The sequence below is a fragment of the Simochromis diagramma genome, unplaced genomic scaffold (assembly GCF_900408965.1).
Source record: "Simochromis diagramma unplaced genomic scaffold, fSimDia1.1 OVJJ01000387.1, whole genome shotgun sequence".
Lineage (NCBI taxonomy): Eukaryota > Metazoa > Chordata > Actinopteri > Cichliformes > Cichlidae > Simochromis > Simochromis diagramma.
The window spans coordinates 4,336,364-4,352,132 of record NW_024387152.1 but is presented as its reverse complement, the minus strand read 5'-3'; the positions used below and the strand labels follow the sequence as shown (position 1 = coordinate 4,352,132).

Genomic DNA, 15,769 nt, shown 5'->3' with positions numbered 1-15,769 from the left:
AATGACATTGTTATGGGCAATAATTAGGATTACGACATCAAGAACATTGATGGAAGTGTTAGTTTGAACTTCACAACAGATTTCCAGATGTCATCCTGTCACATGAATTATCAAAAAATAAAAAATAAAACAAATACAGTCTTCTATCTTCATGGTGTGCTTCTGCATTGCTTGGGCCATTGAGTACACGCATTTAAGTTTCTCACTCAGGCCACTCGGTTTTATTTTGCTCATATATTTTAAACAGGGATAGTCATCGGCTTCCAAGTATTCAATAAAGCTTTGGAAAGTTTTTAAACTATAAAAACCAAAAATGTAATTCTTATTAATTCTTAATACAGGATTAAATATACCAATAGCCAAACCAATAGCCAAATGCTAGTTTGGCTCAATTTCCATTTATCTGAGGTGATGGAAACTTTTTTTTAAAACAGGCTAAAATTTTAGACTGATATGGTCAAACTTGCAAGTTTAAACAAAGGCAGTCCTTTTTTAAATTAATCCTATTAAGGTGCAAAAACATAACAAATAAAAATGTAAATAAAAGTTCCATATTGTCCTCAACAAAGCCCAGCGTTTGCTGTCCAGTCTAGACCAAAGAACAGAATCAAACATAACAAATATCCAGAGGGGTTTTTGTGGGGGGTTTTCCATTTACTTCCACTTTGTTGGAGAAGGTGGAAGCCATTTTTATCTAGGTACACGTAAATTCAAACAACACCACCCACCTTTCACAGAAGCTCAACACAGGATGTTGTCCCAGCAGATGTTTAGTCTGCCCAGAACAGCACACCATCTTCTGTTTTTATTGGCACTTTGAGTCCACTGGCTTTCCACAGAGGAACCACAGCTTTGGTCACTAGCACTACCCCCAATCTGACCCACACAAACATATGAGGTACAATGTCATAGAGTTAGGAGGCGAGAAGGCGACGCAGGTTAGGAGCAAGCGAGCTGAGCCCAGATCCGCAGGGCCACGGACAGTGCAGTATAAACAAGACTGAGCATGGCCACCAAGGATTGGTACATTATCCCAGTGGAAACGTCTGTGCAAGGATGACTCAGCCTCCACACAGCACAAAAAGGCTGGAGAAATGCTGCTCTGTCCCAAACAGTTTCCAGACTATTCAAAACAGGCCTTTTAATCCCAGCCTGATGGTAACCAAATGGCCAAGTGAAGGATGAGAGAGCTTTGTGGTTATCGCGTCATTTCACAGTCAAGACAGATAACTTCCAAACCTGGATTCTGGCCTGCAGGAAGTACTGGAATGCCATAAATATGCAATAGGCATGTTCATCCTAAGCACAGGTTGGGTAAATACCTGGGATTTGATCTAGCTGGGTGTGTATCCTGCTTGCATGTTTGGAGATTTTTAAATATTGTGCATTCTTAGGAGTTCAAATGCAAGTTTTTCTAATTATATAAAGTCTTGAGACACCCCTTTATTTTTCTATAATACAGTACCAAGAAGCCAGACTTTCAAATTGTTATTAATAATATTTTATAATTATGTAAAATTATCTTAAGTGACTGTTCTCTAGGCTTTCTGAACATCCTCCAAAGTACTTATTTGGGCATTAGCGGCATTTTTACTCATTTTCAGTCCAGTTCTTCTACCTAGCCATTCTCAGGGGAATGTTTTTGTGGTTGCTGTTTGTTAAGCCACCTAAAACTGACCCTAGTATTATTCAAGCATAAAAAGGCCCCTAACTCAAGGCATGAACCAGTGTTGGCACTGGTTCATGCCAAGAAGCAATTCTTAAGAAAGGGAAACTGGGAGAAAAGATTGAAGTATGAAAAATTACACAAGAACTGGGCTTGAAGTTGGTGACAAAAGCTCTTATGGAGTGATGACTCCAAATTTAAAATTCTGGTTTCAAATTAGTCATTGTTATGCAAGGAGGTCCGGAGAGACGTACAGCGGTGAGTGTCTACAGCCATCTATAAAACACGGCGCAGACCCTTTCATGGTTTGTGGCTGCATTTCAGACAGTGGTGTAGGAATCTTATCAAAAGTGATGGAATTATAAACACAGAAAAGTACTATTCGTTTTTGATCCACCATGCGATACCATGCAGAAAGCATCTGATTAGAAACAACTTCAGCATTACAATGATCTTAAACACACCGCCAATGTAGTAAAAACTTACCTGGACAGTATGTTATTGTTTATTTTCCTATCAGTCACAGATTGGCCCCCTACATTACTTATTAAAGCACTTTGGGATCCTCTGCAGACAGCCAAAATTCAAGAAGAGCTTTGGATTTCCTTTAACAAGCCTAGAGAATTATGCTTTAACTATTAAAGAAATTACAAGAAAGCTCATCTAAGAGAGTTATGTTCAAGGTTAAACGTGGTCATGCCAAATATTAAAATATTTACTTTCAAGCTTGTTAGAATTGGAAAAAAAAAAAAAAACCCAAAGAAACCTTTTTGTATGTATGTTTGCATATTTCAATTTAATCGTTCCACGCATTTCCCATTTTGCTAGCAAAATATAAAGAAATGAGGTTCAATTCTTTTGCATACTACTGTACACCACACTCTTTTTGGTATTCTGCTGTAATTTTTTATTTTTTAAATATGGGGGAGACCACAACTTTAAATTGCTTTTGCCTTACAACCATAGCGCATGATAAATGATCGCCAATCAGAAATCCTGGGTCTAAGTTAAGCGTTGGTTCGCTCTTTGGTCTGTCAGGTGAAAGTTAAGGACAACTACTGCTCCCTGCAGTCAGAGCAAAGGCGGACAAGAGATCAAGATGGAAAGAGGAGGGAAAGAGATCCAGGAATGCACGGCAAGGCGGCTGCCTTGGCAGGTAGATGAAGTGAGGATCACATGGGCCAGCGTGGGGGGGTGATTAATGCGCAAGGGAATGCACGGGAAGGAAAACAAGGCTATAAATCAGCCGCTGGGCCTCCATGCTAATTGTAATTGAAATGAATTTGTCTGGCCCATAGTGTAGGGAGTTGCATTTACTATTGACCAATAGGGCCCCAGTGGTCTAAGGGAAATGAACAAGGAGCGGGGCATGTCCGTGCCAAGATCGATGCATAACCCAGCGCGGATATTTGTGTCCCGTAAATAAAGGTGATTTGGGACTAAAACATGTAACAGGTGAGTCACTGTGTTGGTTCCCATGGTAACTTTGGTCAATGTGATGATGGAGGCCTTAACTCAGCGTACTGGGTTCTCCGCCTCTGGGCCACAGTTCAGAAGTGAGGATGTTTTTAAAATAATAATAATACATTCACATTCACAGTGGTATAGAACTTGTTTTAAAAAATGTCCGTGTCACTGCCCTCTGAGTACAAGAAAACTTCATGTATTTGTTGTTATAAAGCTTGTATTTTGCTACAAAGCCTCAAAACTCATGCAGAAAATGTTTAAATCCCAAACTCCAGTCCACTCCCAGAAAAGGGCATGTAGTCCTTTATTTATTAATCCAACTGCACATCATGTAAGTGGGACAAACATACACCTGCCAGCGTGTGAGTGTCTTTTAAATGAACCTGAAGATAAATAACAACATAGAGCGAAGACACCAGTGTTGTGCTGTTGCTTAAAGATCTCCACAGGGCTCGTGTATTCATGAGCCTTTTCCGGACATTTCTGGAAGTTCACAACCAAGCGGCTTTCAGCATATTCACAAAGAGTTGTCACAGTAGCTGGATCCCCACATTTGATTTGGCAGACTTTTATGCTGGATGTTCTTTCTGACGCAACCCTCCCAGGCATTTGTGCTTCCTACCAATCTCAAACTAGGGATTTTTCACATGTTAGGCTAATGTGTTAACCACTACACTAATGAAATGTAAAAAACACTACTACTCACCTCATCTGCCACATTAAAATGCCTTTTTACTAGAAGAAATTTTGTTTTTCTATTGAGGTAGCAAAATATTTCACCAAAAAAAAAAAAAAAAAAAAAAAAAAAAAAAAAAAAGGATTAGATAACACAGAAAATGAAACCCCAAATGAACAACCTTGCTCAAAGCCTAAAGCAAAACCAGCCTTGGATAAATGGGATGTTGTACCGAGCACCCAGCAGAGTATTCCCTCCTTTCTCTCTCTGGGATTTGATCTCCATGTTGTGATCTAATAACATTCCCCCATGAGACTGCAGATGGCATCCCGATTACACTGCAGGAAAATAACATCCTTTCCCATTCGCACACATAGCGTTTCATAACATACCCTCATCAGGACATGGTTAAATGGCAACTGCAGTTGGGCAGGCTACTCATTCAAACCATTTCCAGCAGACATTCAGTGAAACACCAAGCACTGCGCTACGTATCGGCCAATTCTCTGCAACGCGTTTGAAATTGCTTAGAAGATTTCACATGCTCTGCGACAAACTACACACACCAAAAAAAAAAAAAAAAAAAAAAGAAATTCACCCCCGCAATTTATAGCTCTTTGAACCCTGCGGGTGCAACGAACAATAGGAACAAAGCATTGTCTTTCAATTGTCTGTGACAGTGTGGGCTGCTCAGCACAGAGGCCTTCGCCCTAACTATTGGGGCTGTGTTTGCTAAATGAGCCAGAGCAACACAGCGGAGCCCACAAGGCTCCACACTCTCTGATACGTCCAGGGGCTTTTCTCTGCCTGCACACTCTCTCCACCACCTTACCTCCTCCTCTACCCCCCCAATCCTTCCCCTCCGTCAGGAATCTATATTTCATAAGCGAGCTGTGGAGCTCCAGTGCCCAATTATCAGCAGATAAGGCACAGGAAGCCCTGGAGCGCCGGCACGGCTATTTAGACGGGGAGGGGGGAAGGAGCTGGAGAACGAAAGGCAGCCAGGCAGGCAGGCAGGCAGGCAGGGACCCAACCCCCCAGGGGCACTTCGCCCTCGCTATTTTTTTCTTCCTTCTTTTTTCTTTTCTCGCTCTCTCTTTCTCTCTCTCTCTCACTGACAGCCTCCTCCCCCCCTTACCTTAGCGGCAGGGTTCAATTAGTGCCGACGGCGGCTAGCACCCACAGCCCCGCTTAGCCCGGGAGCTGGAGCCTCTATCAGCACACACCAACAGCACGCAAGGCTGAGTCCAACGAGCAAACTAACGTCAAGACAAGTTTTGTGTGGGTCTCGCACATATAGGCATGCACACGTACGCACACACACAATCGCACAATCCGAGAGGCTTTTAGTATCTCAGCCAGGAGCACCACAGAGTCATCCACATAAAATTTTAAATAAAAACTGAAAACTTTTTACTACATTTTTTCTTTTATTCTTGAGACCATGGCATGGAGGTAAGGACGATTCAGTGGCTAGCCTTAACATCCACGTTATGCATGAAAATGAGATATTATTCATTGTCTCCATGTAATAATCACATCTCACTAATCCCTAGGATGTTACTTTTAACAATGCAGGGATTTCCTAGTTAAAGAAAGGTCACATAAAAATATAAAAAGCTGACTAAATGTGAAATTAACAGCAGCCACACCAAATATTTCCTGTTATTTCAGTGTTTTTCAGACACGTCGTTGCTGCCTCGTCGGGCCAGCACATTTAACTCAGGACTTTTCACACTCTTCTGCAGCCCCAGACCTTTATTAGCGACGGGGTAAAAGTCAATGTGCCTCCCGCATTTTCAGACCCCACCGAAAAAAAAAGAAAAAAAAAAAAACCACGAACTCCAACTGCCAATGCTGAGCAAGGTCGGCCAGGGGTCAGGCACAGCTCACGGATACGAGACGGATATCGATTCGCCGGGACAGGCCACGAGCGCACACACACACACACTTTCTCTCCTCCTCTTTTTCCTCTACAGTCACAGGGCAGGCATCAGCCAATAGATCAGCCAAGGGCAGGAAACGGCCGGGGTCAGAGGGGACGCTGAGAGTATATGTGTGTGTGTGTGCGTGCGTGTGTTTGTGTGCGGGCGCACGTGTGTGATGATAAGACTAACAGCCACCGGAAAGCTGCACCACAGCTATGGGACCTTCAGGCTGGGCCCAATCACCTGCGACCAACAAAGAAAATCACTCTGACCAAAAACTGATAGAGTCATCTTACCTTATCTTCTGTGACTGCTTCAGCATCTTGCCTGTTATTGCTATGGCTTCTATCAATAGGCAGTTAATATTACCAAACACTTGTCACCACAGGACAGTGTTTGGGTGTATTTGGTTTGTCATTTTTATCCAGTGGCCTGGATCAGGGAATCCAGCAACACCAGGAAAGAAGCTGGAGTCGTGCTCTTAAAGCACCAGCAGTGCACTGGTCATCATTGAGTACCATGTATGATTGTTATACTCGAGTAAATAAAAAGTTTATATTTCTCAGTTTTTATGGATGTGTGGTTAAATGCACAGGTGGACCGTATGTTTGCAAGTCTGAAACAGAGGAGAGCAGGCAATGCTCCCAGGCATAGAGAGCAGGGCAGCTCTATCTTCCACTACTATAAGGCAGGGCAGTATAAAGAAAACGAGCTGCATCAGTAGAGTTGTGCGATATCTACAGTTCAAACCCAATAACTGCAACATACTGTAGCTCAAATGCAAATATGTGAATAAATTAAGTATCTGTTGATGCAAACCCTAGTTTCTATCCTCTTTGAACCTTCTCATTTTAGGTTTACACATAATTTTGGAAGATGCGACTGCCCTCGATATGTGGGGTACTCAGAAAGTCAATTTCTTGGTCATCTTGCTCATCTCTTACGCTCTTTTAGCCGTTTCAACCACAAACTGCAGAAACACAGAGCAATTTTGATAAATAAGGAAACGACTACAAAAGGAAAGCTTCAGATACAAGACAGAGAAGATAGCGAGGCAGTGAAGGGGAAGTGAACTTCCCCCGCTGACGCTCTTGTTCCACAGCAAGAATCCCCCGGTCGGTAGCCTCAAACATCTGGTTCCAGTTAGCTCTCAGTGCTTTGACGCGTTTCCTGTGCTGCTGCTGCTCCACGCAGCCACGGCCACGACGCACACACCCCTCCCAACAAGCATGACAGCAAAACTCTCTTGAGATGATACACTGTAGGTCACACACAGACGCATACGTCTACTCTATGTTCAAACGAGCCAAGAGTGCTTGAGGCTGTACTCTGGCTTCAGACCGTCTGTTACAGAAACGAAGGGGTAATGACATCATAGCCAGAGTTACATTAATAATCTGTGGCATTTCCAAATAAATGTTTTGATGCCATCACACATTTATATAACAAGCAAACATTACTCATCTCATGAAACTTAACACTGTATCTTTTTCTATGAATAATAGCAGCCAGTTCTATATTAAAACCGCGAATATGATGGAAGTAAGAGCTAGAAGAACAGGACAGTGACTTTACAAAAGAAATTGTTTAGCCTTTTGTTCCCAATATGAAACTCATAGTAATACTTTCTTGAAACCAATCCGCAGTGAGAATTTGCTCAGCAGTAGTGGTGCGTGCGTCACTGTAAAGCAAACATCTAATGCTGTTTATGTTTCGTACCTTAAGCTGAACCGAGGCAATTTCCTGCCAGTTACACTGATGCAGCAATAAAGTATCGAAGCTTTGAGTCTGACACACGGTCACAAACAAGCTCAGAGGCACAGATTGTATTTTTGACCTGTCATGACACCATGTTATGTCACTCACTCTGTGTATGACTATAATGTTTCAGTGTAACTGCCCACATAATTAACAAAAACGCCTTCCAGTGAGGTGATTCCCTTTGTGGGGGAGTGGAAAAGGGTGAACCCAGAATGGAGAAATACATGTGAGATGTGCAAAAAAGAAAAAAACAAAAAACAAAAGAAAAAAAAACAAAACAACAAGGAGCCCACACAGCCCTGCTGCCGTGCAGAGGAACATTGTAACCTCGTGGGCTACACCGGGGATTACGGGTGGTGAAAGTGAGAATGAGGGGGTGAGAGGAGAGAAAGAAACAAAAGTGCAATGAAGAGGAGGTAAAGAAACAGGAAGGAGCTTCTCAAAGGCTTTCCTGCGTTGGAGGGACTCCCTGTACCACGCAAATTCTCTATAAACAGAACACAAAATCATTCTGTGAAATCACCATGTGACTGGAAATTTACTAACCTCCTGTTCGCCTACTCTTAAAAAAAAAGAGCCAGGCCAGTTTCCATTTCTATTTTAGATTACGCTACAGATGTAAAAACCCGGACATACAGCAAATCTAAGCAAACCAATATTTTCTTAGAGCTTCTTAAGAGTACAGTAACATTGCAACTTTCAATATATGAATAATAGTGCATAAAGATGTCTCCATCTAAATTCGGTTTGCGGTAAAGCCGTGCTTTTTCTAGATTTAAAAAGACACACTTTAATTGTTCCCAAGCGCGGGTGAGCATGACCAAATGAGGACAAATGAAAGTTTAAGGAGGCAGTATTGATTTGTGTGGAGGTCAGGGGTAGGTCACCCCTATCAGAGAATCAACAAACAGCCGCCAGCACCCTTCTCAGCTAAGCCAATCACCTTCTGACCTGGTCCACTGTTACCATGGCAAATGACCCTGAACCACACAGACCATAAACTCAGCTCCTTACCGAGTGAAAGCAGCAAAGCGGAGCTACGCAAAGATGGTGGAACCACAACAAATCTTTAATACAGATTTTACTCTGTTTTCCAATCTCTGGGACTTGGCGAGTATTCAGAAAAATAGTGCTACTTCAGCAGAGATGTGATCTGGTTGTGCTATTGATTCACAAAACGATGTATTAAAATTCATATTATTCCAATTGAAATGTAATTGAAAAGTAACAAATGAGGGCTTTTGCCTGTATGAATCATTAAGCCCTTAAAGGAACATCAATTTAATGGTTTTACATGCAGTTTAGCGTTTGCTTTTGGGATTTTTTACTCTACAAACGCAAAATTCTCATCAATACAACGATGACTGCAAAAATATCACTCCAGTCATGCCCTTCTTATAATCCAATTTTTTGTATCCATGTAGAAGGAAGAAATCTCAGACTCTTGTCTGATATCTACACTTTCCAAATTACCCTCCTCCTGCTCCTCCTTTTAGCCCACTCTCCTAACACCCCTCCTTCCCTCCGAGGCAGGCAGGCAGTGGTGGTAACCAAGCCTCTGGCAGTGTGTTCCTATCCTGCAGGAGCCCTCAGGTTCCAACCTGTCAATATCCCAGGCAGCATCTTGGCTCTGCTGTGGCTCAGTTAACCTCCTCACCCACCGCTACAGCACAAGAGGCTCCTGTCCCTCTGCCAGCCCAGAGACAAGCACATTCTATTCCCCCCACCCCAAGCACTACTTCTCCTTCACCTCAAATACGCTCCTGCACCACAAACACTGAGCTCACATCTGTAAAGGGCAGCACTCTGGCAGCAAAAGCAAGCAAGATGGCAGCCGACGGTAGTTTTCTGCTCACTGACATCTCAGATGCTTTTGGATGACAGTCACGTTGGAAGCTCACTGAGGGTAAAGAGGGAGGATATTGGAGAAAAGCCTGAAGCCTGAAGGGAAGAAAAGCTCAGTGACTCTGTGACAAAGGTCCCATCATCTCATGGTCTATATCAGTTTCAGAGAGAAGAGGGGTCGCTGTAAGAAAATGAATACATTTTTAAAAAGAAATGATGTATTGACACAGAAACAGGAATTTCAGAGTGGTTTAGGAGTATTTGTAATCTACAAACGCACACAGGCCTGATCCCAACCGTGGTAACAAGCGTGTGGCAGCATGTCACCCATCCCATCTCAAAACACACGCACTCTCTCCCACACACACACGAACACACACTCCTCCGTGCCTGACTGCGAGGCACCGTGGCTGTCTGCTGGGAGCTCAGGTTACGGCCGACCAGACTTTATGGAAGCCTCTCTCCCACACCCACTCCCCCTCCGCAGGGCTCCGGAGGAGGTATCGAGTTGCCGGTTCAGCGCCGGCCAGGCTTGGAGCTGGCGGCGGCTTGTGATCTTGGGTGCCTGTGTGTTTTATCTCCCACTCTTTGAGGATATCAGCACACAGCGCTGCTGTCTCTTCAGGTATGTAGGTGTGATTTACATAGACCCTTCGTGCTCATGCACGTACACACAAAATGCGGCCTCCTTCTCAGCACCTGTATTTTATATTCCCACATGCAATAAGAATAAATGAGGAACAAAAGTATAAAATGCTACGTTTTCTCACTTAGAAGCAGGTGTCTCTGAGTCTTATTTGAAGATGTTCACATCTGATTTTGCTTTTACCTTTGTAGAAGCAACTTCAATTTTTACTCATTCATTTTAAAGCAACGGGGTTTCAATTTCCATCTTTAGATGGTCTCTAACTCTTGCTTCTATACACGAACCAAGTCAACAACAAAGTGACACTGAAGAAAATCTGATTACTTTCTGGATAATGAGTGAGATCAGAAGTCTCAGTAAAGGTTGCTCCAAAACCACGATGAATAAAACCAAAACTATCTGCAGCTATAGGGTGGATACTACAAGAGCTAAGAGAAAATACTGATATGTTGACTGACTCTACACCTTAATGGGACTGGTGTCAAAACCCAGCACAACTTTTTCACAACTGAAATGACACGTAAAAGCAATGGCGTGCCCCTTTAAGAAAGACTCTGTTTCGTGACTCCTACAATTATTCATACATAACCAAAGACCATCACCACAACACCTATGTCCCTTCCAAACCCCATGATGCTATCTGTTCTCTGAGAGAGTGACTTGCTAAAACCTCGTCTATGAGAATCTCATTGTGGCACATTTGCATGAAGGAGTCGCGGGAAAGGTGCACTCGCGGGTCAACATCGAACACACCATCTATATTCAGGGACCTTGTGACGGTTCTACCGCAAGCTCGCTTGCTAGCCTGGCTTGGAACGGCACTCATGAATATTGCATGGGGACATCTGCCACCTCTGAATTATAGATCTGTGGAGGCCCAGCATATGGGAACAGCCCAGCAAGTGCTAATGGCTAGCTCACCATAACAAAATATGGGTTAGAGGCACGTGAATGATAGTTGGGTCATGCAACCTTTCAGTCATCTGAATGTGAGGCGGATTATAAATGTGATTATTTACATGACTCTGTGTGTGTGTGTGTGTTCATGTATGTGGAATGAGGATGGATATAGTTATTTGACCACAAACAAGCAACCAAATTACAGACATCCTACTTGCTCATGTGACTGTGAGAAAGCCAGTAAATCACACCATGTGTAGCCCATGCAACTCTGAAGCTAATGCGACCTTCTCACATGGGGAAAAGGCAACAAACGAATTTCCACACAGGAATTAATAAAAGTCAGTCGATCATTTTAAAACACTTCCCAACGCTAAACTTGTAGATGTAAAAAATGAGACTCAGAAACCCTCAGCCTAACAAGCAATGGTTAATGTCCCTGAGCCTTTTATGTAGGCTTCCTCCAGCTGAAGTGCAGCTTGCTTGAATATTCTATACTCTGGTTGCAAGGCCTGCTCTTTAAAGAAAAAGAGAGAGGACAGGAGGGGGTTGGAAGGATGGGGGGTTTATTTTCTTCCGGCCCAGTCGAGCAGGAGGCCTGGTCTACCCGGGACCACTTCGATCTACGCCTTTCTCTCCGGGATTATCCTCTTATCAGCGCCGCAAAAGCCAGGCTAAGAAGCGCCAGTAATTAGCCTATCTTTAATTAACAAGCACTTTGCTTCAAAACCACCCACAGTCCATGTAGACTCCCACTTGGAAGGCAGTCAGCGCCGGCGCAAGGATGAGCAGACTTAATCTTGTTTTTGTCTGACTAAGAGAGAGTGAACATGTAGAAAAGGGCAAAGTTCATTTTCAAGTAGCTGGAGAGTCACACCATGCAGAAACGTCCCTCATGCATGCTCGATCGCAAACAAGCCTTTCTACACCGCAGGTTTCAAAGGGAATCCTACCACCCACCACTGTTCCACTTTGTTGTGCAAGTGTTTATAATGTGTGTGTGTGTGTTCATTTGAGTGTGTACACTAATGTGTGGATGGATAACCACACTCAAATTATGCTACCACTCACCATCATTCACAGACCTAACTTTCCAGGTTTACTGAAGCCTCCGCCGAGCCTGCAGTGGAAACTTGTGTGGGAGAAGATGAAGGACAGAAGTGACTTCCATGCACCTCGCTGAAGATTAGAAGAGAGAAGGTTCACAACCCCACTCTAAACTGCCACCTTTTGGAGAATACATAGTTCTGAATACTTGCTATAAAGTGATGTGGTAAACAGTAGCACAGCTAAGTGGCCTGCTAAGTCACATTATGGTCATAGATCACCAAGCACCGGGTTATGGCTGGAGCAAGATGACAGCTCCGGATGAAAGGAAGAAGTGCAGACTATGTAGAAGGTAAACCATGCCCTAGCTCGGCCTGGCCCTGGCAGTGCCAAGCAGGAGGGGCGGCCCCAGCGTGCATACATTAGCGGTGCTTAGGCGCACTAATTGCTTCTCACTTAGACAAATCTCCTGCAAATCACGGCTGTGCCGCCAGCACTGCCCGAGCCCCCCGGGATGGAGAGACGGCAGGCAGGCGGACGGAGCGAGAGGCAGGAGGAAGAAGAGAAGGAGGAGGAGGGGGGTGGCAAGTGGAGCGTGTGTACCAGAGGCGCCTTGGAGAAGGAGGGAGGAAGGAGAAGGATGAGGGGGGGGGATGCTCCCATGAGAATGGAGAGAAAAGAAGAGGAGAGAAAGAGAAAGAGAGGGAGAAGCTTCAACACTTCAAGAGGCTCTCTCTCTCTCTCTCTCTCCATCTCTGCTCATCCATAGTCCAGGCTGAGTGCCCCCCACCCCAACCTCTTACACCCCTACGCTCAGAAGCCCCACCGCTGCTCCACTCCTCCAACGCTCCATCCCTCCACCTCCCCACCCCCACCCCAAGCTCTCAGATCTGTGCTCTGCCCCCTCGCTCGCCCCTCCTTTCTCACACTCCCTCCCTCTCCATCGCTCTACAGAAAAGTGGAGGAAAGATGAAACTCTACAAAGAGGGGGGAAAAAAAGAAAAGAAAAAAAAAAATCAATAACACAGATGGATAGCTGGATAACAGGGTCCGGCATGCTTCGGCGGTGAGGCAATCCAGAGGGTGCCCACACAACTTCCACAAAGGCGGAGAGATGGGCAAAAACAAGACGCTGGAAAAGAAGGTGGTGATCAGCCTCAGGAAGTCAACATCACCCGCAACACACAAGTACACACTTGCTCACATAGAAGAGTGCTCTCTGCAATGTATGGCTGCAGCCATACACAGACACCCACACACACAAAAACACCCAATATTTCCACAGATGAAAATATAAACAAAAATAAATACGTTTGTTGGAATTACTCATTCTATCCTCAGCCCACACGGCTAATTGGGGAAATGCTACAACACAATAATAGTCATCAGATAATCTGAGGCAAAAGAAAATAGCCCTCTGTAACAATAAGATAGAATACAAGAGATCAATATTATTGCCAGGTTTATTATTCTGCTGGTGTTAATTTGAATATTGGGTGGCTGAAGGCAACATTTCTCTTTTTAGCAATGGTTTAAAGTATACCCAATCACGAGCACTGTATACAATTTAGTAGGGGGGAAAAAAAAGGACCAGGAGTTAGATCTAATTTTTGAGTATATTCATATATATGATGAAGGGTGACATCATATATATATTATATGACTTAGCACAAGTTTGTGGTACTTTTTTACTCAAACTTTTTAGTTGCTAGTGAGGTCTTGTATAGGGAGACACTGAGCTCATTCAAGTCTAAAGCAATTCATGGACAAAGTTGTCTGGGAAAGGGCAGAGAAGCAGTGGGCATCCAATAAAATTACACTCAGGAGAGGTGAGGGAAGAGCTTGGCAGTAGTCCCCAACAAAGAAGCAAACTTAGTTCTACTCAAGCGCACAACTAGAGCAAAGGAAAGCATTTCCAGATATTTTCTGAGCCAAAGACAACAAAACGACGGCTCAAACTTTCTTAATTTCTTATACAAGATTACCATTCAGAGTTCAGAGGCCTTGAGGAGACCGATCTAAATGAAGATTAGCATCAACACTTGTGTTTTTTTGTTTTAATTTAATTAATTGGGGAGATAAAATTAGTGGTAATGGAAAAACAGGTCTATATGTAATATAAATATAAAAGGGAGCTGATCTGACACCGATTACCTCATTTCTATTAGCTTGAGCTTTCCCCTTGTTCTTCTTCACCTTTTCCCCCATAAAGATGAAATGTGACGACATCCCCTCTCCTCTCCTGAGTGTTGCCACCTCAGTAGCTGCATAGGCAGAGGCCAAACTCACTACCGTCACTCATTTTGTTCTATAAGAAGGCCTGAAGTAAGCACCAAGTTCACAAAAAGTGCTTCAGTGGTTTCTCCTAGTAAGCTTTCAAGGGGTAAAGAGTTACAATTCACATTTAAGGAGACAAAATTAAAACAATGTTTCTTTCTTTAAGCCCTGAAATACCTGTTTGAGCCCTCTTACCTGGGATCACTGCAAGCTAGCTTAACATAATCAGGCTTACTAAGAATAAACCTGGATTATCCATTTAGTTTTCTTGTAAAACGCACAGGCACTGGGATAATCAGGGCCATCTATCAAATGTCAAAGTGGTTTTAAAAAAAAACTGTTTGTAGTAACACACCTACTGTCTGTGTCAAACAGTACCTTATAACAGCCCTTTATCTCTCAGGCCATGTGTGATGCACTTCTGCATGGTCTTTCCTCCCACGAAACCAGTGCAGATTGGGTGTGATGCTTTTAGCAACTGTGGGAGGGGTGACAGGGTGAAGACTTCATTATAATGAATGTCAGCGATGACCCCAATCTCCCATATTCACACATGCACATGCAAATGCACACATGCACATATTCCACCCAGCTCTTCTCCTACAGTCCAATCTTTGCTGAAATTACTATAATCCTCCCTTGGGCATAGTGGTTCTTCTCTCTGTGGCCACGCTGAAGCTGTCCTCAGCAAGCTATTGCAGGTCTGTTACAGTTTGCAAGTGACTGAGGTACATTTGATTATTTACATTTAACACATTTTATTTTTTTCAGTGTATGAAGATTTCAGAATTCTCTTGTCTGAGTTATAATGCTGAAGGTGATTAGGGTGCTGGCTGCGCCCAAGTTTGAGGTTAAGCCTGTTAAGTCAAATCAGAGTATGTCTAAACTTATATTTACACCTCTGAAGTGGTTTTGTTCAGTAGTAGTGATAACGTTGATAATGAAAACTATTTAAACTCAAAATTTGTGATCAATTAACACAAACATTTCAGACATTTAATAATTAATCCTTCATTTAGACATTTCCCCCCCAATATAATAAATCACCAGCACCATCTACTGTCTACTCCCTACCCTAAAACGAAGACACAAACTAGACCCCAACTCTAAAATATGTGCCTACTGCGCCATCTTATGGAGACAAGCAGACAGCTCAACTCCCAGCAGGCAGATAAAGGATATGCAGCTTTTCTTTGACTGCAATATTTGTATGGCCACATTTACAGAGGACTGAAACACAGGAATCTACAGTAGTTTTGGAATGATAAATATATTAGACAAAACGCATAATGGGAGATGTTAATAAATATTAGCATACCTTATGTGAACTGGTATTATTCTTATACGAAATCCATGAAATCCTGGATTGATGCTCGATACTAGAAGAAGGGGTTTTTTTTCATGGGGTTTTTTTTGTTGTTGTTGATTTTCATGTTTTCTAGCTACTAGATGGCTAATCCATCACTGAATACAGACCTGGATTAGGTCAAGCACAAAATGGAGTGGACGTAATCAAGTGCTGCTGACTGTCAGAAATATAACTAGAATAAAACTTA

At 43.2% G+C, this 15,769-nt stretch overlaps 1 protein-coding gene across 1 annotated transcript in view; it reads right to left on the bottom strand.

Annotated features, from left to right (window-relative positions):
• The window catches only part of samd11 (sterile alpha motif domain containing 11), an 82,872-nt gene that overhangs the window by 64,880 nt on the left and 2,223 nt on the right, over positions 1-15,769 (bottom strand). Inside the window, exon 3 of the mRNA XM_040047474.1 lies at positions 14,592-14,691. The gene's annotated coding sequence lies outside the window, so the exon portion shown is untranslated. The remainder of the gene's footprint in view (positions 1-14,591; positions 14,692-15,769) is intronic.